The following is a 10,289-nucleotide window of genomic DNA, read 5'->3' on the forward strand; positions in this document are numbered from 1 at the left end:
AAAATCGTGACCATGCCGCTTGAAAATAGTTTTTCGTTTCTGGTTAATTTATGGTTTTCCAATCATTAAAAAAACCTGAAATAGACGAAAGTTCACATTAAACATTATTAGTTGCTTTTCATTATCAGTCATGGCAAATATAATGATTATGCATTAAACGGATGTTCTTTGGTTGAAATGAATGCGGTTTCAACATACAGCCACTGAAGGTATTTTTGTTCAAATCAAGTGTTCCAAGAAGACGCAAACAGGGAAGACGGTAACTGCCCCCTGGTGGCCGGTAAATTTAAAAGATCTCAGGGTGCTTTTGTCAAATTCAGGGAAGTACTGTAAAGAATATTTTTTTAAGTACCCATGATACTCCAAAAAGTAAAATTTACTGTGCTGATGCAGGTTACGTATTTTTGTTTAACTACCCGCCTACTACATACCCTTATGAACCACCAAATACAACATTGTATTGTTTTATTAACAATAGCATAAAGTTTGCATTACAAATCCCCTAGCTTTTTTATTTTAAAAGTTTTTTATTCGCAATGCCAAATCCTTATAGATTTTTTTTTACTGAACAACATAGATGGTGCGTTCTTGAGATTTTCCATTCGATTCAATGAAAAGCTTTAAGAATTAATTTAAAAAAAAAAACGTATATACATATCTGAAATATACAGTCACTGCACACTAGCTGTCCTGCTTGTATCGTTGTTAAAATCTATAAGCCAATGACTGAGTGACTAAAACTGAATAGGAGGAGTCTACTTGTACATCAAACTAAAATTTGACACGAATAGGTCGTAAGTCCATGCTCTTGTTAAAATGGTTCTAACTTAGCAATAAACTGCTTCGCTCGGTATCTTGCTTTAAGTTTGGTCATTATTTTGTTTAAGCATTATAAATGCCAAGTCTTGCATTCTAGACACTGGAAATGAATTTATTTAACTTAAATATGCTGTTTTAAAATCGTAAATTCATCAGAAATTACACATGTTGCTAGAATGTATGCTACAGGACCTTATGGCAGTTTATGGACTAAGACCCAAAGCAATTCTAAAAAGATTGTATTCAGACATATTCAAACAGTATTATTGCTGCATCAAACAATACCAGTTAAGTAAAAATAAAGTCGTTGTCTTCAGGCGAAAGGCCATGATGCAAATTATCTGCCTATTAACAGGGGTAAAGCCCGTTTTGTCATGTATTTCAATGTAACGTAACTTTGAACCTATTGTCTCCATATACATATTATACACATCTCTTTTGAACTGACTAAATATACCACCGAGGGAATCAGCAAGATTCCAGTTCCCCTTGAGCAAGCTTCATATTTCTTTCGGTCACGCCTCGGGACTTGCTCTCACAGTCAAAACACAAAGCTGTTTTTTCCTCTCTCCTTTTTTTTTTTTTTTTTTTTATATCAAATCATGTCCGACGCCCTTCCATCTGTCTATCTGTTATTTTCAAAATTTTGTTTTTTTTTTATATTTTTTACTTTTTCCAGTTAACCACTTGGTCAATTTAGGTTAAAATTAGCACAATAAACTTTGAGTGTAGATTTTTTTTTTCGTGTGTTTAAATAAAGGGATTTAAGGTGGAATAACACACCTGGAAAAGGTCACTCAAATTAACAGCAAATTATTTAAAAAATAAAATGCTTTCTTTGGTAATTCATTCGGGATATGAAAGTATGGACATTGCAGAAAAAATACATAACCAGTGTAGTCAGTTTCAGCCGCTGTATATTTCGACCAATCGATAAACGGGGCGTGTCGATTTCAATCTGGTTGTTTCTACAGAGCTATGAATTAACTATAAGTTTTCGTAAGAAATAGAGGGAATTATACTTGGTACATGTAAATATTTGATTATGAAAGATATAAATATATATAAACTGTACATATTTTAAATAAGCGAAAAATTTGCTGGTTGGGTATAAAAAATGATATACATGTGATTATGTATCTAAAAAATGCAATTCAATAAGTAACAACAAAAGCCCCTGCGGGATCCGACCTCTAGATATACGGATCACAAGCCTGACACTTTATCCACTCGGCTATGGAGAAAGTTACATGTTACCGTCAGTAAAATCCTTAAAAAAAAGAAAAAAAAGATCGAAATCTTTTTCTCTACTCCCACACACTGACTCCATAATTCTGTAGACCACGAAGCCCTCTACCAAAATTATAAATGTCATGCCCCTGGAGTTTGGGACGTTCGATCAGAAGTCAGTCATTTTGTGATAATGGGTTATTCCACCCTAAAGAATAAACATATATCGGGTGCACTCTTTAGATTTAAAACCAATGAGTTACCTAGATAATATAACTTTTGCAAATAAAAGGTTTCCGTTTATAAGGTAAATTGAAGTTTGGGTTGATTGTAACCCTACGAATAAAAAATAGCCTTCTATTTAAAAGCAATTTTCAACATGGAAATACCGTAAATAATAACTTTTTTCTAATTGTTGAAGATCACAACTGCCATATTTTACCAATATATTAGCAAGCTTGTATTTAACAGTTCTTAAATCAAACGCGCCGTTCCCATTTATTTCAGAGACCCCACGGGGATGTAGAATATGAAAAAATAAAAAATTGCAGAATATTTCATAAATCCCCGATATCATATTTGTCAACCCGTGCACGTATGGGTCAAAATCTAGTTACACTATTAAAACCTTAAAAGGAGTCATTGTTCGGGTGAATGAGTTCAATTGCACATTGAATTATACCTTAAAGATAACTCTAAAGAAAGTGTTGTGATGTACATAGATTTAGATGAGTTTTGCGGAAAATATGATGGAGGAAACCTTTACTTGCTGAATGCAGACATTCCCTATTTATTCATTCGTATCTTACGAAAATAACACTTCTAAACAATCGTAACTTCTCGGCCATTTCCGCTGATGAAAAGAAATCTTGTAAATTTATTATCGCAACCTCTGCCGGAGAGGCCCGAGAAGTTGCGATTGTTCTTATTATAATAAAGAATATATCTTTTAGAGAGGTTTTAATCACCTGATTTATGATAATATTTGAACAAGATATCTGTGAGCCAATACGATACCCCCGCTCTGATGTTAATCTGCAAAATAAGCAAAGTCGATATCAAACAGGAAGCTGACATCCGATTGGTACCAAACTAAATCCCAGTGTATTGCATGCCTAAACAAATAGTGTGTTAAAATTTCAAGCATCTGCAATAAATAGTTGCTGAGAAATCTTTGTCGAAAATCTGTTTGAAAAGGCTAAAAATAAACGAAGTCGTCATTTGACAGGAAGTTGACGTCCGATAGGTACAAAAATAGATCTCACCAAATTGCATGCCTAAAACTGGTGTATTTAAAGAAGGCTTGCAGTTCCTATGCTAATTTTCCCAGATAAAATGAAATGATTAAAGTTTTGAAAAATTTGATTTAATTCTTTTTTGCTTGCAACGTAGTACATAAAGCAGTGTAGAATTTTATCTGGAAAGTTTATATAATGTAGTTCCAAAGAATGATACTTTAAATACGCTGGACAGTTGAAATCAATTAATGTATGTAAACATAAAAATTCAAAATATATGGTCATCTTCCTAACTGTACTTAGTGTTTGCCGTGTTCGATAAAAATGACCGAAAAGGTTTGTGTATCACTGTATTTCGCTTACAAACGGAACAATATAGTCGTCTACGCAATGTGTCTTAATTTATACGTAAGACTCTTCAAGGGATAGGGAAATTTAAACTGTTAAGGTCCTTTCTATGTTAGGGAATAGTCCCGCTGTTTTGCAACACTCTCTTTCAAGCACATGCTTTGACGAAAATTTGTTTGATAATTTAGGCTAAAAAAGTTAAAGTCGTCATTTAACAGGAATTTGACGTCCGATTGGTACAGAAATATATCCCACCGTATGGCATAACTAATCAAATAGTGTGTTAAAATTTCATCTGCAATGAATGGTTGCTGAGAAATATGCAACATAAATTTTTGTTACGGACAAACAGAGGGACGGACAAACAGATGGACAGACAGACAGATACACAAGGGTAAAACAGTATACCCCCTTCTACTTCGGAACAGGGGTATAAAAATAATAAATCAATATTAAAAGTAAGCTTCTACTTAACATTTTCAAATGGAGCTTAGTGGTCAGAAAGGGATCCCCAACGGAGACATTTAATTATGAAAAAAATGTTAACCTGGAGCATAGACGCGATAATTTGTGAAATAATAAACATTGGGGGATTACATGTGATTGAAAGCGATATAGTTTGGAAAATGTTTAAAAAGAGATCCCTAAAGTGAAGCCTCTACAGTGTACACTAGTATGTACTAATCATCATTTTTGGGGGGGGCAAGGGGGGGGGTAGATTTAATTGATGGGGACATCGTTTATCTTTATATGCATAGACAAAACTTTCTTACAATCTACTGTTCATTTGGTAAAATTGGACTGGAAGCAAGTTTGTAAAAAGACGCATGAAAAGGAATGCGATTTCATAAACTTTTTTTCAGTTATATTGTTCGTTTATTTAGTATCTAGTGATACCATTTTGTTTCTTTTGATATAGTAGGTTTATGTAACAGAGACACCAGACACAATACAAAGACACTAAAGGACATTGCGACACCAGATAATGGGTAATTCCTTCGTTGATACTTCTGTCATGTAGCCTATATGAATTAAAGAATAAGGAATCATTCTTTTAGTATTATGAGGTGATAATTACGGTCGGGCGTGGTCAAATCCAATAAAGCCCGAAAGGCTTTATGATAAATTATTTTTATTTATTATTATTTATTATTATTTCCAATTTGTACACTTTAAAACAACATTATTATGATTCCAGTATTTTATATGTAGCACATGCTATGTATTACTACGCGGCGCAGCCAATACCGTTTTTCGGTTAGACTATAAGACACGCCCATTTTGTGTCACTCATGTTTAATGAAGTTAGTGTGTTTCATGGTTCAAACTTGATTCGTAATGTTATCACAGACAAAGACAGTTGAAAATGTAAATATTAAACGATGTACGCATAAAACGGGGACGTTCCTTCAGAAGGAAGGGGGGATTGTCAACCACCTCTCCCATTTATTGTTTTCAAAGCACGCTTTTATATTGTACTTTACATATATAAATCTTTATTTTGGACTGTTAAAAATAAAAGTGAAAATTGACATATAAGAATTAAATCTAGAAAAGAGATACGATGCATTACATATCCCTCACCATTTTGAAGAAAAAAAATCCTTGGGCATGTAAATCTATGTCATTGGTGGTTGTGATTTGTAAGGGGGCTGGATGATCAACAAAGTAACCATCAAATATACCTAAAACTTAAAAGTATGATTTAATTGTTTAACTATAAACTATACATTATATAGTAAAGAAAAATTTCATATATTTTGCCTTTTAAATTTTGATATTTTCCTAGATTGTTTTGTATAGCTCTTCTTCTAAAGGAAATCAATACAGTCAAGAAATGGCTATCACCATCGAACCCTCTTAATGAAACAGATAATGCAAAAATGAAATATTTTCAATTGCAACAGCAAACTGCAAACGGAATAAACAATTAAAAAAGCCAAAAATGTCGGTATTTTTTTCAGCTTCAACTAAAATTTTAGGCATGGCACTTATAATTGAAATCAGCTAAGATTTTCATCCCTGTCCGCCCTTCTAAATATCAAGCCAGTTGCTTTACGATTTTATTTTTTTTAAAGGATAAGAAAAACAATCTAGAAAAAAAAATTGGGGACAGTTTATATTAAAAAAATGTGCACAAAAATACAATCCTCATCAATTTGTAAAGTGTTATTTCCCGCTTGCGCGGAATATCATCTAAAATATACATACATAAACATATTTCATTTAAAGTAATTTTGGTGTGACAAAATAACTTGCCTTCTCGAGTATTATATTTGTGTATTACATTTTAGAATGAAATTAAATTGAAAGGTTTTAAAAATATGAACAAAAGATTTTTTAATATTCATGAATCATTTTACTTTAAAAATAAAATAAAATGTCATATTGACATCATTGGTCATGATTCATTAGATATTTATACTGTGTATTTATTATAAAAGACCACATTTTAAACTCTGTTGCATCCTACTTGCAACCAGAACAGATTTTCAATTTTCATATAAAAGCACAAATATTGTACTTAAAAAGTTGAGAAATTTTAACATTCTTAAAGCAGAAAAGTCGTGATTGAAAGTGATATTCAAACGATAAAAAAATAAAAGGTTGGTGTTAGCACTCACCTTAAAAGTGAAAAAATTACTGATCTTCAGTGAATATTAGCTTTCGAGCGAATAGTGCTATAATTATATTGTCACGTTCTGGGGGGCTTCTTTCATAAAGGGCTCGTACAACAAACTGTAAAAGGAATAAACAATTAAAAAAGCTAAAAATGTCGGTATTTTTTTTTCAGCTGCAACAAAAATTTTAGGCATGGCACTTATAATTGATATCAGCTTAGATGTTCATCCCTGTCCGCTCCTCTAATTATCAAGCAAGTTGCTTTACAATTTTATTTTTTTTTAAAGGATAAGAAAAACAATCTAGAAAAAAAAATCGGGGACAGTTAATATTAAAAAAATGTGCACAAAAATACAAACCTCATCAATTTGTAAAGTGTTATTTCCCGCTTGCGCGGAATATCATCTAAAATATACATACATAAACATATTTCATTTAAAGTAATTTTGGTATGACAAAATAACTTGCCTTCTCGAGTATTATATTTGTGTATTACATTTTAGAATGAAATTAAATTGAAAGGTTTTAAAAATATGAACAAAAGATTTTTTAAATATTCATGAACCATTTTACTTTAAAAATAAAATAAAATGTCATATTGACATCATTGGTCATGATTCATTAGATATTTATACTGTGTATTTATTATAAAAGACCACATTTTAAACTCTGTTGCATCCTACTTGCAACCAGAACAGATTTTCAATTTTCATATAAAAGCACAAATATTTTACTTAAAAAGTTGAGAAATTTTAACATTCTTAAAGCAGAAAAGTCGTGATTGAAAGTGATATTCAAACGATAAAAAAATAAAAGGTTGGTGTTAGCACTCACCTTAAAAGTGAAAAAATTACTGATCTTCAGTGAATATTGGCTTTCGAGCGAATAGTGCTTTAATTATATTGTCACGTTCTGGGGGGGGGGGGGGGGGGGGGGGGCTTCTTTCATAAAGGGCTCGTACAACAAACTGTAAAAGGAATAAACAATTAAAAAAGCCAAAAATGTCGGTATTTTTTTTCAGCTGCAACAAAAATTTTAGGCATGGCACTTATAATTGATATCAGCTTAGATTTTCATCCCTGTCCGCTCCTCTAAATATCAAGCCAGTTGCTTTACAATTTTATTTTTTTTTAAAGGATAAGAAAAACAATCTAGAAAAAAAATCGGGGACAGTTTATATTAAAAAAATGTGCACAAAAATACAAACCTCATCAATTTGTAAAGTGTTATTTCCCGCTTGCGCGGAATATCATCTAAAATATACATACATAAACATATTTCATTTAAAGTAATTTTGGTATGACAAAATAACTTGCCTTCTCGAGTATTATATTTGTGTATTACATTTTAGAATGAAATTAAATTGAAAGGTTTTAAAAATATGAACAAAAGATTTTTTTTTTAATATTCATGAATCATTTTACTTTAAAAATAAAATAAAATGTCATATTGACATTATTGTTCATGATTCATTAGATATTGATACTGTGTATTTATTATAAAAGACCACATTTTAAGGGCATGGTCACGATTTTGGTCAAATTTTATTTTTATTTTTTTATAAAATAATAATTAATAATTTAATAATTCATTTTTTTGTTTTCATTTTCACAATCATATATGATTTCATAAAGAAGGTAATATATATAAGAATTTTTTGGCATTTTCACTTTCACACTCTTTCTCCCTCTTACACACTACATTCTCTTCAGAGCAAACATAAAGAATATATATATATATATATATATATATATATATATATATATATATATATATATATATATATATATATATATATAGAACAGTTGTTTACCATATTTAAAATTATATCTCAAATATGTTTTTCCAATTTACCCAGAGTTTATTAAACTTTGTAATCTCACATGATTTGATAGCTATATATTTTTCAACTTTATATTTGAATGACAGATGATGTAACATTCCAACAATGTCAGGTTTTTGGTCTTGTTTTGAACAATTAAAAATGTATTGCTTGGAGTACAGAATTATAAAATTAACTACTTTGTTGTAACCACTGAATGGAAGTTCACCAAATAGTACAATTTTAACATTAAAGCCAACTCTATTTGAAGTTTTTCTATAAATATACATACTAAGATTATTCCATATAGGAGGTATTTCTGAACATGTCATAAATACGTGGTGAGTTGTTTCCACATTTTCCTTACAAAAAGCACATACATCATATGAAATAACATTAATCTTTTTCAAATAATAGTTTGTTGGAAGAATTCTGTGAAGAATTCTGTATTGTAGCCACTGTATTGAAGTATCAGTAGTTGTTTTAAAACAAACTTTAAGAAAATCTTTCACAGAGTCATTAATATCTAAGTGAAGTGATAGTTCAGTGTTCCATTTTTGAATTGCCTTGGGAACAATATCTTTACTATTAATGAGTTGATACAAAACTTTGGAACATTTTTCATTCATCAGTATATATTCAAAATAAAAAGGAATAAATGGTGAAAAATCTTTACTCACATCAGATCTATTAACTGACATGGTCTTGAAAAACTTTGAAATTGCACTGATAACACTATTAAATTGCATGGTACAAATATTTGTCAAGCTAAATTGCTTTTCAAAATCATGTTGTGATAGAAAAGTTCAATCATTATTCAAAAAGTCACTAACTATTTTTACACCATGTTCATACCACAATTTTACATAAATTGTTTTATTACCAACACATATATTTGTATTGTACCAAACTGGCATAGAAAAGACTTTTTGCTTAAATAGCATGTTATCCGAAGCTTGAAATATTGTTAAGTATGACTGAAATACATTTTTCCAGAAAACATTACTATGTTTCACAATATTATGCATATATTTGTCACCAAAATCAAGCATATTTTTTGTAACCTTATTGCCATGGATTTCAAAAAAGATGTCCATCCATGGTTTCTTATCTTTAAAAAGTTTCCTAATCCAGGAGCATTTTAATGACTTAAAAAATTGTTAATTTCTAGCTTTTTAAATCCCCCTTTTAAATAATCTTGGGTGATAATTTGTCTCTTCACTTTGTCAATCTTTGAATTCCATACAAATTCATAGAAAATATTACTTAAAAAGATAAAGTTTCTTTATCGGGATTTGGGAGAGAAATAAAAAGATGGTTAAGCTTTGGATAAAGTAATGTTTTGGCTACAGTGACTTGACCAATGGGAGTAAGTATTCTCCTGTTCCACTGTTGTATCATAGCTTTAATTTTTGGTATTTGGATATCATAATTTAGGTTAACTATTTTTTCCAAATCTACAGAAAATTCTAATCCCAATAAACTAAATGTTGTACATCCCCACACTAGTTTCCAACTAGTATGGTGATATACTTGCTTAGAAAATTTTTTAGCACCAATCCAAACAATTTTTGTTTTCGAGCTGTTGATCTTTAGTCATGAGAAAGTAGAAAAAAAATTTACAGTGTCAAGTGCAGCAAAAAGTGAATTTGGTGAACCATCAAGTACTAAAGTCGTGTCATCTGCATATTGGATAATCTTATGTTCCTTACTATTAACCACAATACCTTTGATATTTGTATTTTGTTTTATTAGAATTGCTAAAATTTCTGCACATAGAATAAATAAATATGGAGCAATAGGATCCCCCTGTCTACATCCTCTATATATATCAAACTGTTCTGAAAGGAAACCACACTGTAAGATTGATGCTTTGATACTCTGTTGCATCTTACTTGCAACCAGAACAGATTTTCAATTTTCATATAAAAGCACAAATATTGTACTTAAAAAGTTGAGAAATTTTAACATTCTTAAAGCAGAGAAGTCGTGATTGAAAGTGATATTCAAACGATAAAAAAATAAAAGGTTGGTGTTAGCACTCACCTTAAAAGTGAAAAAATTACTGATCTTCAGTGAATATTGGCTTTCGAGCGAATAGTGCTTTAATTATATTGTCACGTTCTGGTGGGGGGGGGGACTTCTTTCATAAAGGGCTCGTACAACAAACTGTAAAAGGAACAAACAATTAAAACAGCCAAAAATGTCGG

General features: G+C 30.7%; 1 long non-coding RNA gene across 1 annotated transcript; it reads right to left on the reverse strand.

Annotated features, from left to right (window-relative positions):
* Positions 1–6,102: 6,102 nt before the first annotated feature.
* Positions 6,103–7,182, reverse strand: LOC128165303 (uncharacterized). The gene is made up of 3 exons (XR_008241043.1): positions 7,092–7,182; positions 6,617–6,662; positions 6,103–6,374 (listed from the first exon to the last, which is right to left on the reverse strand). It is a non-coding gene; the product is annotated as an uncharacterized LOC128165303 (long non-coding RNA).
* Positions 7,183–10,289: the final 3,107 nt, after the last annotated feature.

Source organism: Crassostrea angulata, chromosome 10 (genome assembly GCF_025612915.1).
Source record: "Crassostrea angulata isolate pt1a10 chromosome 10, ASM2561291v2, whole genome shotgun sequence".
In the NCBI taxonomy this organism is placed as follows: domain Eukaryota; kingdom Metazoa; phylum Mollusca; class Bivalvia; order Ostreida; family Ostreidae; genus Magallana; species Magallana angulata.